This window comes from Nyctibius grandis, assembly GCF_013368605.1.
Source record: "Nyctibius grandis isolate bNycGra1 chromosome W unlocalized genomic scaffold, bNycGra1.pri SUPER_W_unloc_2, whole genome shotgun sequence".
NCBI classification, from domain to species: Eukaryota; Metazoa; Chordata; class Aves; order Nyctibiiformes; family Nyctibiidae; genus Nyctibius; species Nyctibius grandis.
The window spans coordinates 3,596,884-3,614,461 of NW_027167473.1; positions in this window are offsets into that span (position 1 = coordinate 3,596,884).

The window sequence follows — 17,578 nt, forward strand, 5'->3', positions numbered from 1 at the left end:
GTGTCCTGAATGTGTTTCTGGTGTGGTATGTGATTAGATGTCAGTGCAGCAACAGCCGTAGGTATTATGCTGCCCCTGTAACCAGGAGAAAACACCAAAAGAAATCAGCTTCTGAAGTGAAGGATGATGACTCAGAGCCTTCTAAGGCAGAGCCATCACATGACCCAGGCGAGGGCCCTTCTCAGTCAGAGTTAGGGCCTGACACAGATGGGGGCTGCCTTGATAGTCTTTTTAAAGCAGACCCATCACACAAGAAAGATCCTTCTAAAGCAGAACAATCACAGGAGGACTCGGACTCGGACATAGAGGTAACCTACCACTCCTTATCCGTGAAGGACCTGAGAAATATAAGGAAAGACTTTAGTCGTTATGACGGTGAGCCTATTATTACCTGGTTGCTCCGATGCTGGGATAATGGGGCGGATAGCATGGAATTGGATGGTAGAGAAGCCAGACAGTTGGGATCCCTGTCCAGAGATGGTGGTATTGATAAGATGCTTCCAAGAAAGTCAAACACTATCAGTCTCTGGAGGCGACTCTTGTCAGCTGTAAAGAGCAGGTATCCCTATAAAGATGATGTTATGAGCCACCTAAGCAAATGGACCACTATAGAAAAAGGTATTAACTACCTTAGAGAACTGTCTGTGCGAGAGATCATTTATAAACACCCACAGGAAATTGTAGATCCTGTAAATCCTGATGAAGTGGAATGCAACCGATCCATGTTCCGGAAGGTTGTGCAGAGTGCTCCACCGACACATACCCATACATTGTCAATATTAGTCTGGGGAGAAGATGCTAGGGCACGACCTAGTGGGCGAAATGGCTAACTGTATGCAACAGTATGAAGATAGTATTTCTTCCCCCACTGCAGGCCCGTGTGTCGGCTGTGGGAAAAGTGACTAAGGAAAACCAGGACTCATTTAAACAACTGTCAGACAAACTGTCCAGGATCGAGAATCAACTTAACTCTCTACCTACACAGGCCCGCGTTGCAGCCTTTAGGAGGCAACGCCCTCCTACTGGACCGGCTCAAAGGAAACGGAACATGTCACGAGGTATCCTGTGGTTTACCCTGCGTGATTATGGGGAAGACATGAGCAGATGGCATGGACAACCTACCAGTACCCTACAGGCACGAGTACGTGAGTTGCAAGCTAAAAGAAATACCAGAGAGAATTTTCCTAGAAGGATGGCTGCTCCAGTTACCGGTGAGCAGGACTCCAGTCACGGTAGATGGGCCTCAGATCCCTATTTCCCAAATATGAATAGGGGAAATGAAGGTCCAATCCCCGTGAGTTGCACGAATCCAATCTTTAATTAGAGGGGCCCTGCCTCCATCCAGGAGGAGGAGAGGGACAACCGAGTTTATTGGACTGTGTGGATTCGATGGCCTGGGACATTAAAACCACAAAAGTATCGAGCCCTAGTAGACACTGGTGCACAGTGCACCCTAATGCCATCGGATCATAAAGGGACAGAATCTATCAGTATTTCGGGAATAACAGGGGGATCTCAAGAGTTATCTGTATTGGAGGCCGAGGTGAGCCTAACTAAAAATGAATGGAAAAAGCACCCCATTGTGACTGGCCCAGATGCTCTGTGCATCCTTGGCATAGACTACCTTAAGAGAGGGTATTTTAAGGACCCAAAAGGGTATAGATGGGCCTTTGGTATAGCAGCTGTAGAGACTGAGGACATCAAACAGCTGTTTACCTTGCCTGGCCTCTCAGAGGATCCTTCTGTTGTGGGGCTGCTGAAGGTTGAAGAACAGGTGCCAATTGCTACCACAACGGTGCAACGATGGCAATATCGCACCAATCGAGACTCCCTGATCCCCATTCATAAGCTGATTAGACAATTAGAAAATCAAGGAGTGATTAGCAAGACTCGCTCACCCTTTAATAGTCCTATATGGCCAGTGCAAAAGTCTAAGGGAGAATGGAGATTAACTGTGGACTATCGTGGCCTAAATGAAGTTACGCCACCGCTGAGTGCTGCTGTGCCAGACATGCTAGAACTTCAGTACAGACTGGAGTCAAAGGCAGCCCAGTGGTATGCCACCATAGCCATTGCTAATGCCTTTTTCTCTATTCCCTTGGCACCAAAGTGCAGGCCACAGTTTGCTTTTACCTGGAGAGGTATCCAGTACACCTGGAATCGACTGCCCCAGGGGTGGAAACACAGTCCTACTATTTGCCATGGACTGATCCAGACTGCACTAGAAAAGGGTGGAGCTCCAGAACATTTGCAATACATTGATGACATCATTGTATGGGGTGATACAGCAGCAGAAGTTTTTGACAAAGGGGAGAAAATAATCCAAATTCTTCTGAAAGCTGGTTTTGCCATAAAAAGAGGCAAGGTCAAGGGGCCTGCCCGGGAGATCCAGTTTTTAGGGATTAAATGGCAAGATGGGCGTCGCCAGATCCCGATAGAGGTGATCAACAAAATAACAGCTATGTCCCCACCAACTAACAAAAAGGAAGCACAGGCCTTCTTAGGTGTTGTGGGTTTCTGGAGAATGCATATTCCAGATTACAGCCAGATTGTACGCCCTCTTTATCAAGTGACCAGAAAGAAAAATGATTTTCAGTGGGGCCCTGAACAATGACAGGCTTTGGAACAGATTAAACAAGAGATTGTGCATGCAGTAGCCCTTGGACCAGTCCATATGGGACAAGATGTTAAAAATGTGCTCTACACCGCAGCTGGGGACAATGGTCCTACCTGGAGCCTCTGGCAGAAGGTACCAGGGGAGACTCGAGGTCGACCCCTAGGATTTTGGAGTCGAGGATACAAGGGCTCTGAGGCCAATTACACTCCAACTGAAAAAGAGATACTGGCAGCATATGAAGGCATTTGAGCTGCCTCAGAGGTAATTGGTACTGAAGCACAGCTTCTCCTGGCACCTCGATTACCAGTACTAGGCTGGATGTTCAAGGGTAAGGTTCCTACTACTCATCATGCAACTGATGCTACATGGAGTAAATGGATTGCATTAATTACACAGAGGGCTCGAATAGGAAACCGTAATCGCCCAGGAATCTTAGAAGTGATCATGGACTGGCCAGAAGGCAAAGACTTCAGAATGCCACCAGAAAAGGAGGTGACACGTGCTGAAGAAGCCCCACCGTATAATGAACTACCAGAGGATGAGAAGCAGTGTGCCCTGTTCACCGATGGATCCTGCCGTCTTGTAGGAAAACATCGGAGGTGGAAAGCTGCTGTATGGAGTCCCATACGACGAGTCACGGAAGCCACAGAAGGACAAGGTGAATCGAGTCAATTCGCAGAGGTAAAAGCCATCCAGCTGGCTTTAGACATTGCTGAACGAGAAAAGTGGCCAAGGCTGTATCTCTATATTGACTCATGGATGGTAGCAAATGCCTCGTGGGGGTGGTTAAAGCAGTGGAAGCGAAGCAACTGGCAGCGCAAAGGTAAACCTATTTGGGCTGCTGAATTGTGGCAAGATATTGCTGCTCGGCTAGAGAAACTAGTCGTGAAGGTACGTCATGTAGATGCTCACGTACCTAAAAGTCGGGCAACTGAGGAACATCGAAACAACCAACAAGCGGATCAGGCTGCTAAAGTGTTCCAAATAGATTTGGACTGGGAACATAAAGGTGAACTATTTCTAGCTCGGTGGGCTCATGACACTTCAGGTCATCAAGGGAGACATGCAACATATAGATGGGCTCGTGACCGAGGGGTGGACTTAACCATGGACTCTATTGCACAGGTTATCCATGATTGTGAAACATGCGCCGCAATTAAGCAAGGCAAACGGTTAAAACCTTTGTGGTATGGGGGGGCGGTGGTTGAAATATAAATATGGGGAGGCCTGGCAAATTGACTACATCACACTCCCTCAAACCCGCCAGGGTAAACGTTATGTGCTTACCATGGCGGAGGCGACCACCGGATGGTTGGAAACATACTCTGTGCCCCATGCCACTGCCCGGAACACTATCCTGGGCCTCGAAAAGCAAATCTTATGGTGACACGGCACGCCAGAGAGAATTGAGTCGGACAATGGGACTCATTTCAAAAACAGTCTCATAGACAACTGGGCCAAAGAGCATGGCATCGAATGGGTATATCACATCCCCTATCATGCACCAGCCTCTGGGAAAATTGAACGATACAGTGGGCTGTTAAAAACTACCCTAAAAGCAATGGGGGGTGGAACCTTTAAAAACTGGGATAAGCATTTGGCACAAGCTACCTGGCTAGTTAACACCAGAGGATCTATCAACCGAGCTGGCCCTGCTCAGTCAGACCTTTTACATACAGTAGAAGGGGATAAAGTCCCTGCGGTGCATGAAAGGAATCTGTTGTGAAAAACTGTCTGGGTTCTTCCTGCTACGGGCAAAGGTAAACCCATTCGTGGGATTGCTTTTGCTCAAGGACCTGGATGTACTTGGTGGGTGATGCTGCAGGATGGTGAAGTCCGATGTGTCCCTGAAGGTGATCTAATCCTGGGTGAGAATACTTAATTCTGAACCGCATGATGTTAATTGCTGCATAATACTAACAGTGTTCATAAGTGTCTTTCAGGTTGAAGCAGTGGTGATGAGACTGGAGCTAGCTGCAAGTGGCGTCCAGTAACCTCCTCGAGACTGACATCTTTAACCTGCAACCCGTGGGCACTAACTGTGACAAAGCTCATACCATCTCTCCTACCCTGGGAGACTCCTAGCCAGATGGAAACCCACAATCCTGAACTAAATGAACTTGATGAACTTTTTGTATAGAGATGAATCATAAACTAATGTTATCTGTATATATTTTAAAATGAAAAGTTAGTGGTGATCTGAGTATGACGTGAATGGTATGGAATAAGGGGTGGAATGTCCTGGTTTGGCCTAAACCAGGCCTATTTTCCTTTCAGTGATTTTTACTTTCAGCTCAGTCTCTTCTAAGTAACTGCACTTTCTGAAACTAACTGCATGTTTTGCAGACAGTGTCTGCTTCCAGGACTGATAACGCTCAAAGTTTGTAGTTATCACTGAGGCACCGGTAGGGATGTTGTGCAGAAAGGCTCTTGCTGTACTTGTTCTTAGAGAAACCAAGGTCACTGCTGAATTCCTCACTGCTTACGAGTGAAGAGCCGAAGGGGGGGTCGCAGCTGCAGGGGGAGCAGACAGGGCAGGTGACCCAAAATTGACCAACGAGGGTATTCCATACCATACATGTCATTATCAGTATAAAGCGGGGGGATCACGAGGGTCTCGCTCTCTTTCTGCTATGGCCAGTGTCCGAAGAGGACTCCGTCTGTTTTCCTGCTGCCCCCGATCCCGATCCGTGCACTCCTGAATCCAGCTCTCGACCGTTGCTAGGCCCAGTCTGGGCCTTCCTGGAGCCTGCCCTGCAGTGCCGGTGGTGACGTGGCTGACATCAGGGGAGCTCGATCTTGGTTTTGTATATATATTTGTATATATTTGATTATTTCTATTATTATTATTATACTCTTTTTCATTATTATAGTTTATTAAAACTGTTTTAACTTTCCCACCCGTCAGTCTCTCTCCCTTTTCCCTTTCCCTTTCCCTTCGGGTAGGGGGGGGAGGGTTAACAGAGAGCATCTGCCACAGGTTTAATAGCCGGCCCAGCTTTAAACCGTGACACTTTGCTTCCATGCGCAGTCTTTGCTTTTCTTTATTAAACTGCCTTTATCTTGACCCACAAGTGGTTTTTTTCATCTTATTTTTCCCCCGCCCCTGTCCTGCTGAGGAGGGGGAATGACAGAGTGGCTTGGTGGGCACCTGGCAGCCAGCCAAGGTCAACCCACCACAAGTGATGATGTGCCACAGGGCAAGATCCCCAGCACCCACTACAGCAACTATTTCTGGAGCATTAGAGGCCTTAACTCATATCAAGCTCCAGAGGAAGAATACAGCTCTCCAGGTCTTGGGTTGCAGGGAGTGACTGGAGCCTCTTGCTGAGGCTGGGGCAGTGGAAGATGGTGTCCTTGCCTGCAGAAGATGTGTGCTGTTGGAGGGCCTGTATTGCCAATTAAAGGTGCTGTAGGAGGAAGTCAATAAACTGCACAACATTAAAGATGATAAGGAAGTGATGAACTGGATCTTCTTCAAGACCCTGCAGATAGGAGCGTGAATCACCAACTGCACTGAAGGAGGGGCAGTCAGACTCTGTGCTTATTGGGTTGGGAAATAGCTCTGATGATGGCGAGGGTTGGAAGTTTGTGACTTCTGCCACCAGGAGGAAGGCTCTTCCTCCAGCTGCAGATCTTCTACATGCCCTTGTAAAAGGGTCCCTCTCCAGTATTCTATACCATATATGTTTATGGCATAGAATACTTCCGTTGGCCAGCCTGGGTCAGCTGCCCCGACTTTTGCCAGGTCAAAATCTGTTTATGCAGCTGATATTGACAACAGGACTCTGGATTTTATGATCATGGGGACTTGCCTTGAGGATAAAGGATTGCTTGGAAGAGATGTTATTTATCTGACAAAGTGGGGCAAAAAACCGTCTTTGTCAATAGGCTGGTCAACCTGGTGAGGAGAGCTTTTAACAAAGAATGATGAGTGAGGAATGATCAAGTGAGGAAGTGATGGACTGGGTTGGGAAGTAAAGAGTGCAGGGTGATGCAGACAAGAAACTGATTTTGTTGTTGTTGTTTAAAAAAGAACAAGGACAGAAGGGGGCCTCACACCAAGTATATATATGAACACAATAATGAAGAGATGAAGAGCTGACAGGATAGCACTATAGGGGAAGCTCTATTACCTTTTCTGGGAAATCAGCATAACTGTAGCCCCTCTGAAGTACCTGTACACTAAGGCATCTAGTATGGGGAACAAATGAGGAATGAGAGGTCTGTGTGCAGTTGCAAGGATACCACCTTATGGGGATCACAGAGATACAGTGGGATAGCTCACATGGCAGAAGTGCCAATATGGATGGATACAAGCTCTTTAGGAAGGACAGGTTGGAAGGTGAGGAGGGGCAGTTGTCCTTTATGTGAGAGGGCAGCTGGAATGCATGGAGCTCTACTTTGGGATGGATGATGTGCCAGCTGAGAGCTTATGGGTAAGGATTAGAGGGCAGACCAGCATGGGTGACACTGCTGTTGATGTCTGTGGGAATATAACGGAAGATTGGCGAGGAGGATTGTAAACACACTCAAGTGACTTGCACCTGGGGTGTCGAAAAACACATATATCATACTACTAATGGTTGTTTAGTCTTGTGTGCCTGACAAGTAGAACATCTGCAGTTAGATAACAGAGGCCTGTGATAAGACTCAGGGGCACCTTATCGCTGAGGCCGGAGATTCCGGCCCTGCTGTGAGAAGATCAAAGCACAGTGGAAAACTACCGCCTGCAAGAAACCCCTAATATACAGGTGAAGGCAGCAGGCCCGGAATCTCTCGCTCTCTCTTTAGCAGGAACCGAGCTCCGCGGTGCCTGCATCCCCGCTTGCGTGCCTTTGCCCCGGGTGCTGCTTCGGAGATCCCCCGGTTTGCGAGGTAACGGGAATAAATTTGCTTTTTGCATTTTATCCGTGGCTTTGTGGTTGTTCCTGTGTCCTGCCTGTGTCGGCTCACACAGTGTCTCCTACAGACTGCAGGAAGCAGCTCATGTTCACAGACCCTGGTCCTCATGGGTGACTTGAACCACCTCAATATATGCTGGAAAGGCAACAAAGCAGGGCACAAGCAATCCAGGAGTTTTGTGGAGTGCATTGATGACAACTTCCTGACACAAGTGACTGAAGAGCTGATGAGGGGAGAGAGTCTGCTGGACCTGATTACAAACAAAGAAGGACTGGTTGGGGATGTGAAGGTCAGGGGCAACCATAGCTGAGATGGTGAAGTGGAGGATTCTGAGAGGAGGGAACAAGGCAAATGGCAGGATAACTAACTACCCCAGACTTGAAGAGAGCAGAGAGCAGACTTTGACCTTTTCAGGGATCTCCTTGGAAGAATTCCATGGGCTACAGGCCTGAAGAGCAAAGGGGTCCAGGAAAGCTGGTTGATATTCAAGGATCACCTCCTCCAAGCTCAAGAACAGTCCATCCCGATGAGCAGGAAATCAAGCAAAGGTGGCAGGAGGCCTGCGTGGATGAACAAGAAGCTCCTGACTAAACTCAAACATGAAAAGGAAGCATACAAGAGGTGGAAAAAGGGGGAGATCACCCAGAAGGAATATATAGACACTGTCTGAGCATGCAGGGATGGGGTTATGAAAGCCAAAGCCCACCCAGAGTTGAATGTGGCAAGGGATGTGAAGAGCAATAAGAAGGACTTCTACAGATACATCAGCATTAAAAGAAATACTAAGGAAAATATGAGCCTGCTGCTGAATCAGGTGGCAGACCTGATGGAAGGCTGAGGTACTGAATGCCTTCTTCACCTCAGCCTTTACTGGTAAGGATTGCCTTCAGGAATCCCAGGCTTCTGAGACCAGAGGGAAAGTCTGCAGCAAAGAAGAATTCTCCTCAATAGAGGAGGACTCAGTTACAGAACACTTAATTGGACACAGACAAGTCCATGGGACCTGATGAGATACGCACATGAACGCTGAGGGAGCTGGCTGATGTCATTGTGAGGCCGCTCTCAATTATCTTTGAAGAGTCCTGGTGATCAGAGGATGTTCCTGAGGCCTGGAAGAAAGCAAATGACACTGCAGTCTTCAAGAAGGGCAAGAAGGAGGATCTGGGGAACTACAGGCTGATCAGCCTCACCTCTATTCCTGGGAAGATGATGGAGAAAATAATCCTGGAAGCCATTTCCAAAGAAGGTGCTTGGTAGGAATCAGCATGGACTTAGGAATGGGAAATCATGCCTGACCAATATGATAAGCCTTCTACAATGAGTCAACTAGCTTGGTGAACGAGGGGAGAGCAGTGGATGCTGTTTATCTTGACTTTAGCAAGGCTTTTGGCTCTGTCTCCCATAACATCCTCATAGACAAGCTGACAAAGTACAGGTTAGGTAAGCGGACAGTGAGGTGGACTGAAAACTGAACTGCCAGGCCCAGACAGTTGTGATCAGAAGCATAAAGTCTAGCTGGAGGCCAGCGTCTAGTGGTGTCCCCCGGGGTTGATCCTCGGGCCAATATTGTTTAACAACTTCATTAATGACCTGGATGATGTGACAGAGTGCATCCTCAGCAAGTTTGCAGATGATACAGAATTGGGAGGAGCGGTTGATAGACCAGATGGCTGTTGTGCCATTCAGAGGGACCTCGACAGTCTGGAGAAATGGGCAGACAGGAACCTCATGCAGTCCAACAAAGGGAAATGCCAAGTCCTGCCCCTGGGGAGGAATAACACGATGCACCAGTACAGGCTAGGGGCTGACTGTCTGGAAAGCAGCTTTGCAGAGAAGGACACGGGGGTCCTGGTGGACAACAAGCTGAACATGAGCCAGTAATGTGCCCTTGCAGCAAAGGAGGCCAATGGTATCCTGAGCTGCATTAGGAACAGTGTTGACAGGAGGTCGAGGGAGGTGATTGTTCCCCTCTAGTCTCTGTTCAGAAACCACACTTGGAGTATTGTGTCCAGTTCTGAGATCCCCCAGTACAAGAGACATGGACATACTGAAGTGAGTCCAGTGAAGGGCCACTATGATGATCAAAAGACTGGAGCATCTCCCATAGGAGGAGATACTGAGAGAGCTGGGATTGTTTAGCCTGGAGAATAGAAGGCTCAGGGGGGATCTTATCAATGTGTTTAAATACCTGATGGGAGGGTGTATTGAAGATGGAGCCAAACTCTTCTCAGTGGTGGCCAGTGAAAGTATGAGAGACAATGCACACAAACTGAAACACAAGAACTTCCATTTAAACATAAGAAAACTCTTTTTTACTCTACAGGTGGTCAAACACTTGACCAGGTTGCCCAGAAAGGTTATGGAGTCTCCATCCTTGGAGATATTCAAAACCTGACTGGACAATATCCTGAGCTGTAAGTGTATCACAGAATGGTTAGGGTTGGAAGGGACCTCTGGAGATCATCTAGTCCAACCCCCTGCCAAAGCAGGGTCACCTAGAGCACATTGCACAGGGTTACGTCCAGACAGGTTTTGAATATCTCCAGAGAAGGAGACTCCACAACCTCCCTGGGCAGCCTGTTCCAGTGCTCTGTCACCCTCAAAGTAAAGAAGTTCCTCCTCATATTCAGATAGAACTTCCCATGTTTCAGCTTGTGTCCATTGCCCCTTGTCCTGTCGCTGCGCACCACTGAGAAGAGTCTGGCCCCATCCTCTTGACACCCACCTCTAAGGTATTTGTAAGCATTGATAAGATCCCCCCTCAGTCTTCTCTTCTCCAGACTAAACAGTCCCAGCTCCCTCAGCCTCCCCTCATAGGAGAGATGCTCCAGTCCTCTGGTCATCTTTGTAGCCCTTCGCTGGACTCTCTCTAGTAGTTCCTTGTCTTTGTTGAACTGGGGAGCCCAGAACTGGACACAGATGTGGCCTCACTAGGGCAGTGTAGAGGGGGAGGATAACCTCCCTTGACCTGCTGGCCACACTCTTCCTAATGCATCCCAGGATACCATTGGCCTTCTTGACCACAAGGGCACATTGCTGGCTCATGGTGAGCTTGTCCACCAGAACTCCTAGGTCCTTCTCTGCACAGCTGCTTTCCAGCAGGTCAACCCCCAGCCTGTACTGGTGCATGGGGTTATTCCTCCCTAGGTGCAGGACCCTACGCTTGCCTTTGTTGAACTTCATTAGGTCCCTCTCTGCCCAGCTCTCCAGCCTGTCCAGGTCTCGCTGAATGGCAGCACAGCCTTCTGGTGTATCAGCCACTCCTCCCAGTTTTGTGTCAGCAAACTTGCTGAGGGTACACTCAGTCCCTTCATCCAGGTCACTGATGAATAAGTTGAACAAGACTGGACCCAGTACTGACCCCTGGGGAACACCACTAGCTACAGGCCTCCAACTAGACTGAGCACCGCTGATCACAACCCTCTGAGCTGTGCCATTCAGCCAGTTCTCAGTCCACCTCAATGTCCACTCATCTCACCCACACTTCCTGAGCTTCCCTATGAGAATGTGATGGGAGACAGTGTCAAAAGCCTTGCTGAAGTCAAGGTAGACAACATCCACTGCTCTCCCCTCATCTACCCAGCCAGTCATGCCATCATAGAAGGCCATCAGGTTGGTATGTGGAAGGAGAATGTCTTCTCCTTTAGGGGTATCTGGTCAAGGACCTTTTTCAATATAAAAAGGGATAATACGGTGGATTAATCTTGGCTGGCCACCAAGTGACCACCAAGCCACTCTTTCACTCCTCCTCTTCAGCAAGACAGGGGAAGAAAATATGATGAAAAAGCTCATGGGTCATGAAAAGGACAGGGAGATCACTCACTAATTACTGTCTGATGGAGCTGCCACAAAGACAACCTGGTAAACATACTCACAAAGAAGAATATCTCCTTAGCCAGGAGTCCCAAGACATCCCTGATAACCTGAAACCTCCTTGATGGGGAGTACTTGGCAAAAGAAAGAATCCCTGATGGGTGCAGGACAAAGAAACTGTGATAATGAACTGACCTACCAGGAAAACAGGAGTCACTAACAAGTATTCCAGGAACTGATGTCCTATACCCACTTAGTATCTACACCAAAAAGGTATAAAAAGTAACCTGCTACCTACCCAAAATGAGCTTCTCTGAAAGAGCTTTGCAAAAGCCTCTCTGCAGGAGATCTCCGGTACAGACCGGACCCTTGCTGCGGACACCTTACTGACTCCGTACTCTGTGATGGGGATCATCTTTGAAGTGAGACTTTTTTTCCCATCGTCCATTTGCCCCACTCCTGGGAGGAGTTTGTTAGTGTCATACCAGTAACACCTCAGATAATATATTTATAGGCACACACAGAGGTAAAGATTCACAAGTATATACTTGCTTCACTGGTTGGAATTCTGTAATAACTTGTAATATACATATATTTGCTTTACTCTTGAAATATATATACACACTTGCTTTCCTAGTGATAATTTTGTAGTGACTTGTAGTGTGTGCGTGTGTGTATATATATATATATTTGGTTTTACTAATAGTAGTTGTGGAGTCATTTGTAATAAAGAAATTCTCAGAAACTCAAACCTCCATGTCCTTGTGCATCGTGGAATCCTGAGAACCCCAGAGTCATTATATTTACACGCCGGCAGGTCAGGTAACTCTCATAGATCAAGACCATGATGGCTACACCATCATGGGCAAAACAGACTCTACTCGGGGAAGATTAATTTAATCTATTGAAAATTAATAACAGAGTGGGATAGTGAGAAACAAAGACAAAAACTAAAAACACCTGCTGCCCATCCTCCACAGTGAAGTTGAGCCTGGGAAGAAGGGGGGAGGTGTTTTTAGGTTTTTTGTTTTATTTCTCCCTACTGTGTTATTAATTGACAATAAATTAAATTAATCTTCCCCAAGTAGAGTCTGTTTTGCCCATGATGGTAATTGGTGAGTGATCTCCCTGCCCTTTTCTCAATCAACAAGCTTTTTCATCATATTTTCACCCCCTGTCTTGCTGAGGAGTGGGAGTGAGAGAGTGGCTTGGTGGGCACCTGGCAGCCAGCGAAGGTCAACGTATCCCAGGTAATAAGAAAAGGAGGAAGACCTAAACAAGAATATACAGGTAAACAAACCTGATCAACAAATGATAAGGGAGGCAGTGATAAGAACCACATCTGGTCAGTCACACTACTTGATGAGGGCATGTGAGAGTGTGAGAATGTTTATTACAGCAAGGTTATCTGGTCAGAGACCTTGTCATTTGGGAAACTAAGGTAAAAAAAGGGAAACCAGCAACAAAGTAGACAGAGACACAGACCTGACAGAACAAACATGGACACAATGACAAGAAACAAACCTCACCAGTCCCACTAATTGATGGGCTGTCAAGAAACTACAGACACCACTTCCAGGAAGATCAACCCAAACTTTGCAACTCAGAAGATGTTAAACCAGGTAGGATTCCAGACACCAAACTGGGAGGGATGTGGGAATTGATAGAACTATACAAAGTGATGAAGGGACTTGCAGGGGGAAGGGGAAGCAGGGAGAAACAAAGAGGAAGGTTTCTTCATTTAGCCCACACCCAGGGCTAAACAATAAGCAGTTGTTTTATCACCCGATGTCCTTTCCCCAACCAAGAAAGGAAATTGGTAAAAGGAGGGAACAAGCTTTCCAGCAAGCTTTCCCTTTTATAGTGAACCTAATGTTAATATTATAGAATACACCTGTGGGCCAGCCTGGGGCAGCTGCCCTGGCTTACTGCTACTGGCCTTGATCATCATACCACAGCTGGCCACAAACTGAAACAAAATGCAACAGAAAATTGATTCTATAATTTTTTATCCCCACGAAACCAGGACAGAGGGATAGACAGAAAGGGGGATAAAATGGGCCAGTCACAGATAAAATGGGGCCGGTCAGTACGCTTGTGTGGCTGAGCCCTGCGCCTGATCGCTGCAGTCTGTCCTATTTTCTTATATTTTATTTTAATATTGTTTCTTAATTATTGCTCTGTTTAATCTCACTCTCTGTCCCCTGTGTATGTATGCTGCAAGGAACAGGTACCAGCTGCTGGCGAGACCTGTGTGTGTGAGTGAAATTTGGTGCCCAGCTACTGGAGTCAGACTGGCAGGGTGTAGGGAACGCGGGACCTGTGGTGTCAGCTATGGGAGTGAGTGAGGGTCCTAGCATCAGTAGCTGGAGGGGCCATAGCTCTCTGGATCATCACCATAGAATCATCACATGGTTTGGGTTGGAAGGGACCTTTAAACATCTAACCCCCCTGCCATGGGCAGGGACATCTTTCACTAGATCAGGTTGCTCAGAGCCCCATCCAACCTGACCTTGAACACTTCCAACTTCTCTGGGCAACCTGTTCCAGTATCTCACCACCCTCATCGTAAACAATTTCTTCCTTATGTACAATCTAATTCTATCCTCTTTCAGTTTAAAACCATTGCTCTTGTCCTGTCACTACAGGCCCTGGTAAAAAGTCTCTCTGCATCTATCTTATAGAATCATAGAATCGTTTTGGTTGGAAAGGACCTTTAAGATCATCAAGTCCAACATTTAACCTAGCACTACCAAGTCCACCACTAAACCATGTCCCTAAGCACCACATCTACATGTCTTTTAAATACCTTCAGGGATGGTGACTCAACCACTTCCCCGGGCAGCCTGTTCCAATGCTTGACAACCCTTTCGGTGAAGATGTTTTTCCTGATATCCAATCTCAGTCTCCCCTGGCACAACTTGAGGCCATTTCCTCTCGTCCTATCGCTTGTTACTTGGGAGAAGAGACTCATCTTCTTTTCTCCTTCCTTTCTCCTTCTTTTCTCTTTCATTTTTCCTTGTTTCCTCCTTTCTTTCTCCTTTCTTTCTCCTTTCTTTCTCCTTTCTTTCTCCTTCCTTTCTCCTTCCTTTCTCCTTCCTTTCTCCTTCCTTTTCTCCTTCCTTTTTCTCCTTCCTTTCTTCTTCCTTTCTCCTTCCTTTTTCTTCTTCCTTTGTCTCCTTCCTCTCTCCTTTTCTCCTTCTTTCCTTCCTCTTTCATTTCTCTCTACTTTCTCTCTTTTTCCTTTCTCTCCTTCCTTTCTCTTCTTCCCCTCTCCTTCCTCTCTCCTTCCTCTCTCCGTCCTTTATCTCCGTCCTTTCTCTCCTTCACCTCTCCTTCCCCTCACCTTCCCTGCTCATTCCTTTCTCTCCTTCCTTTCTCTCATTCCTTTCTCTCCTTCCTTTCTCTCCTTCCTTTCTCACCTTCCTTTCTCTCCTTTCTCTCTGTCTCTCCTCTCTCTTTTCCTTTCTCTCCTTCCTTTCTCTCCTTCCTCTCTCCTTCTTCTTTTCCCTCTCTCCTTCCTTTCTCTCTTTCCTTTTTTCCTTCCTTTCTCTTCTTCCATTCTATCCTTCCTTTCTCCTTCCTTTCTCCTTCCTCTCTCCTTCCTCTCTCCTTCCTTTCTCGTTCCTTTTTCCTTCCTTTCTCTCCTTCCTTTCTCCTTCCTTTCCCCTTCCTTTCTCTCCTTCCCTTCTCCTTCCCTTCTCCTTCCTTTCTCCTTCCTTTCTCCTTTTTTCCTTCCTTTCTATTTCCTTTCTCCTTCCTTTCTCCTTCCTTTTTCTCCTTCTTTTTCCCTTCCTTTCTCATTCTTTTTCCTTCCTTTCCCCTTTTCTCATACCTTTCTCTTCTTCCTTTCTCTCCTTCCCTTCTCTTTCCTTTCTCTCTTTCCTTTCTCCTTCCTTTCTCTTTCCTTTCTGTTTCCTTTGTCTTTTTCCTTTCTCCTGCATTTCTCCTTCTTTTCTTCTTCCTTTTTCCTTCCTCTCTATTTCCTTTCTCCTTCCTTTCTCTCCTTCCTTTCTTCTTCCTCTCTCCTTCCTTTCTCTTTTCTTTTTCCTTTGTTTCTCATTCCTTTCTCCTTTCTTTCTCTCTTTCCTTTCTCCTTCCTTTCTCTTCTACTTTCTCTTCTTCCTTTCTCCTTTCTCTCCTTCCTTTATCCTTCCTTTCTCTCCTTCTTTTCTGTCCTTCCTTTCTCTCCTTCCTTTCTGTCCTTCCTTTCTCCTTTTTTCTTTCCTTTCTATCCTTTCTTCTTCCTTTTTCCTTCCTTTCTCTCCTTCCTTTCTATCCTTCCTTTCTCCTTCCTTTCTCCTTCCTTTCTCTCTTTCCTTTCTCCTTCCTTTCTCTCCTTCCTTTCTCTCCTTTCTTTCTCTTTCCTTTCTCTTTCCTTAATCCTTCCTTTCTCCTTCCTTTCTCTCCTTACTTTCTCTCCTTCCTTTCTCTCCTTCCTTTCTCTCCTTCCTTTCTCTCCTTTCTTTCTCTTTCCTTTCTCTTTCCTTTCTCCTTCCTTTCTCCTTCCTTTCTCCTTCCTTTCTCTCCTTCCTTTCTCTCCTTCCTTTCTCTTCTTCCTCTCTCCTTCCTTTCTCCTTCCTTTTCGTTCCTTTTTCCTTCCTTTCTTTCCTTCCTTTCTCCTTCCTTTCTCCTTCCTTTCTCTCCTTCCTTTCTCTCCTTCCTTTCTCTCCTTCCTTTCTCTTCTTCCTCTCTCCTTCCTTTCTCCTTCCTTTCTCTCCTTCCTTTCTCTCCTTCCTCTCTTTTTCCTCTCTCTTTCCTCTCTCCTTCCTTTCTTTTTTCTTTCTCCTTCCTTTCTCCTTCCTTTTTCTCCTTCTTTTTCCCTTCCTTTCTCATTCTTTTTCCTTCCTTTCCCCTTTTCTCATACCTTTCTCTTCTTCCTTTCTCTCCTTCCCTTCTCTTTCCTTTCTCTCTTTCCTTTCTCCTTCCTTTCTCTTTCCTTTCTGTTTCCTTTGTCTTTTTCCTTTCTCCTGCATTTCTCCTTCTTTTCTTCTTCCTTTTTCCTTCCTCTCTATTTCCTTTCTCCTTCCTTTCTCTCCTTCCTTTCTTCTTCCTCTCTCCTTCCTTTCTCTTTTCTTTTTCCTTTGTTTCTCATTCCTTTCTCCTTTCTTTCTCTCTTTCCTTTCTCCTTCCTTTCTCTTCTACTTTCTCTTCTTCCTTTCTCCTTTCTCTCCTTCCTTTATCCTTCCTTTCTCTCCTTCTTTTCTGTCCTTCCTTTCTCTCCTTCCTTTCTGTCCTTCCTTTCTCCTTTTTTCTTTCCTTTCTATCCTTTCTTCTTCCTTTTTCCTTCCTTTCTCTCCTTCCTTTCTATCCTTCCTTTCTCCTTCCTTTCTCTCTTTCCTTTCTCCTTCCTTTCTCTCCTTCCTTTCTCTCCTTTCTTTCTCTTTCCTTTCTCTTTCCTTAATCCTTCCTTTCTCCTTCCTTTCTCTCCTTCCTTTCTCTCCTTTCTTTCTCTTTCCTTTCTCTTTCCTTTCTCCTTCCTTTCTCCTTCCTTTCTCCTTCCTTTCTCTCCTTCCTTTCTCTCCTTCCTTTCTCTTCTTCCTCTCTCCTTCCTTTCTCCTTCCTTTTCGTTCCTTTTTCCTTCCTTTCTTTCCTTCCTTTCTCCTTCCTTTCTCCTTCCTTTCTCTCCTTCCTTTCTCTCCTTCCTTTCTCTCCTTCCTTTCTCTTCTTCCTCTCTCCTTCCTTTCTCCTTCCTTTCTCTCCTTCCTTTCTCTCCTTCCTCTCTTTTTCCTCTCTCTTTCCTCTCTCCTTCCTTTCTTTTTTCTTTCTCCTTCCTTTCTCCTTCCTTTTTCTCCTTCTTTTTCCCTTCCTTTCTCATTCTTTTTCCTTCCTTTCCCCTTTTCTCATACCTTTCTCTTCTTCCTTTCTCTCCTTCCCTTCTCTTTCCTTTCTCTCTTTCCTTTCTCCTTCCTTTCTCTTTCCTTTCTGTTTCCTTTGTCTTTTTCCTTTCTCCTGCATTTCTCCTTCTTTTCTTCTTCCTTTTTCCTTCCTCTCTATTTCCTTTCTCCTTCCTTTCTCTCCTTCCTTTCTTCTTCCTCTCTCCTTCCTTTCTCTTTTCTTTTTCCTTTGTTTCTCATTCCTTTCTCCTTTCTTTCTCTCTTTCCTTTCTCCTTCCTTTCTCTTCTACTTTCTCTTCTTCCTTTCTCCTTTCTCTCCTTCCTTTATCCTTCCTTTCTCTCCTTCTTTTCTGTCCTTCCTTTCTCTCCTTCCTTTCTGTCCTTCCTTTCTCCTTTTTTCTTTCCT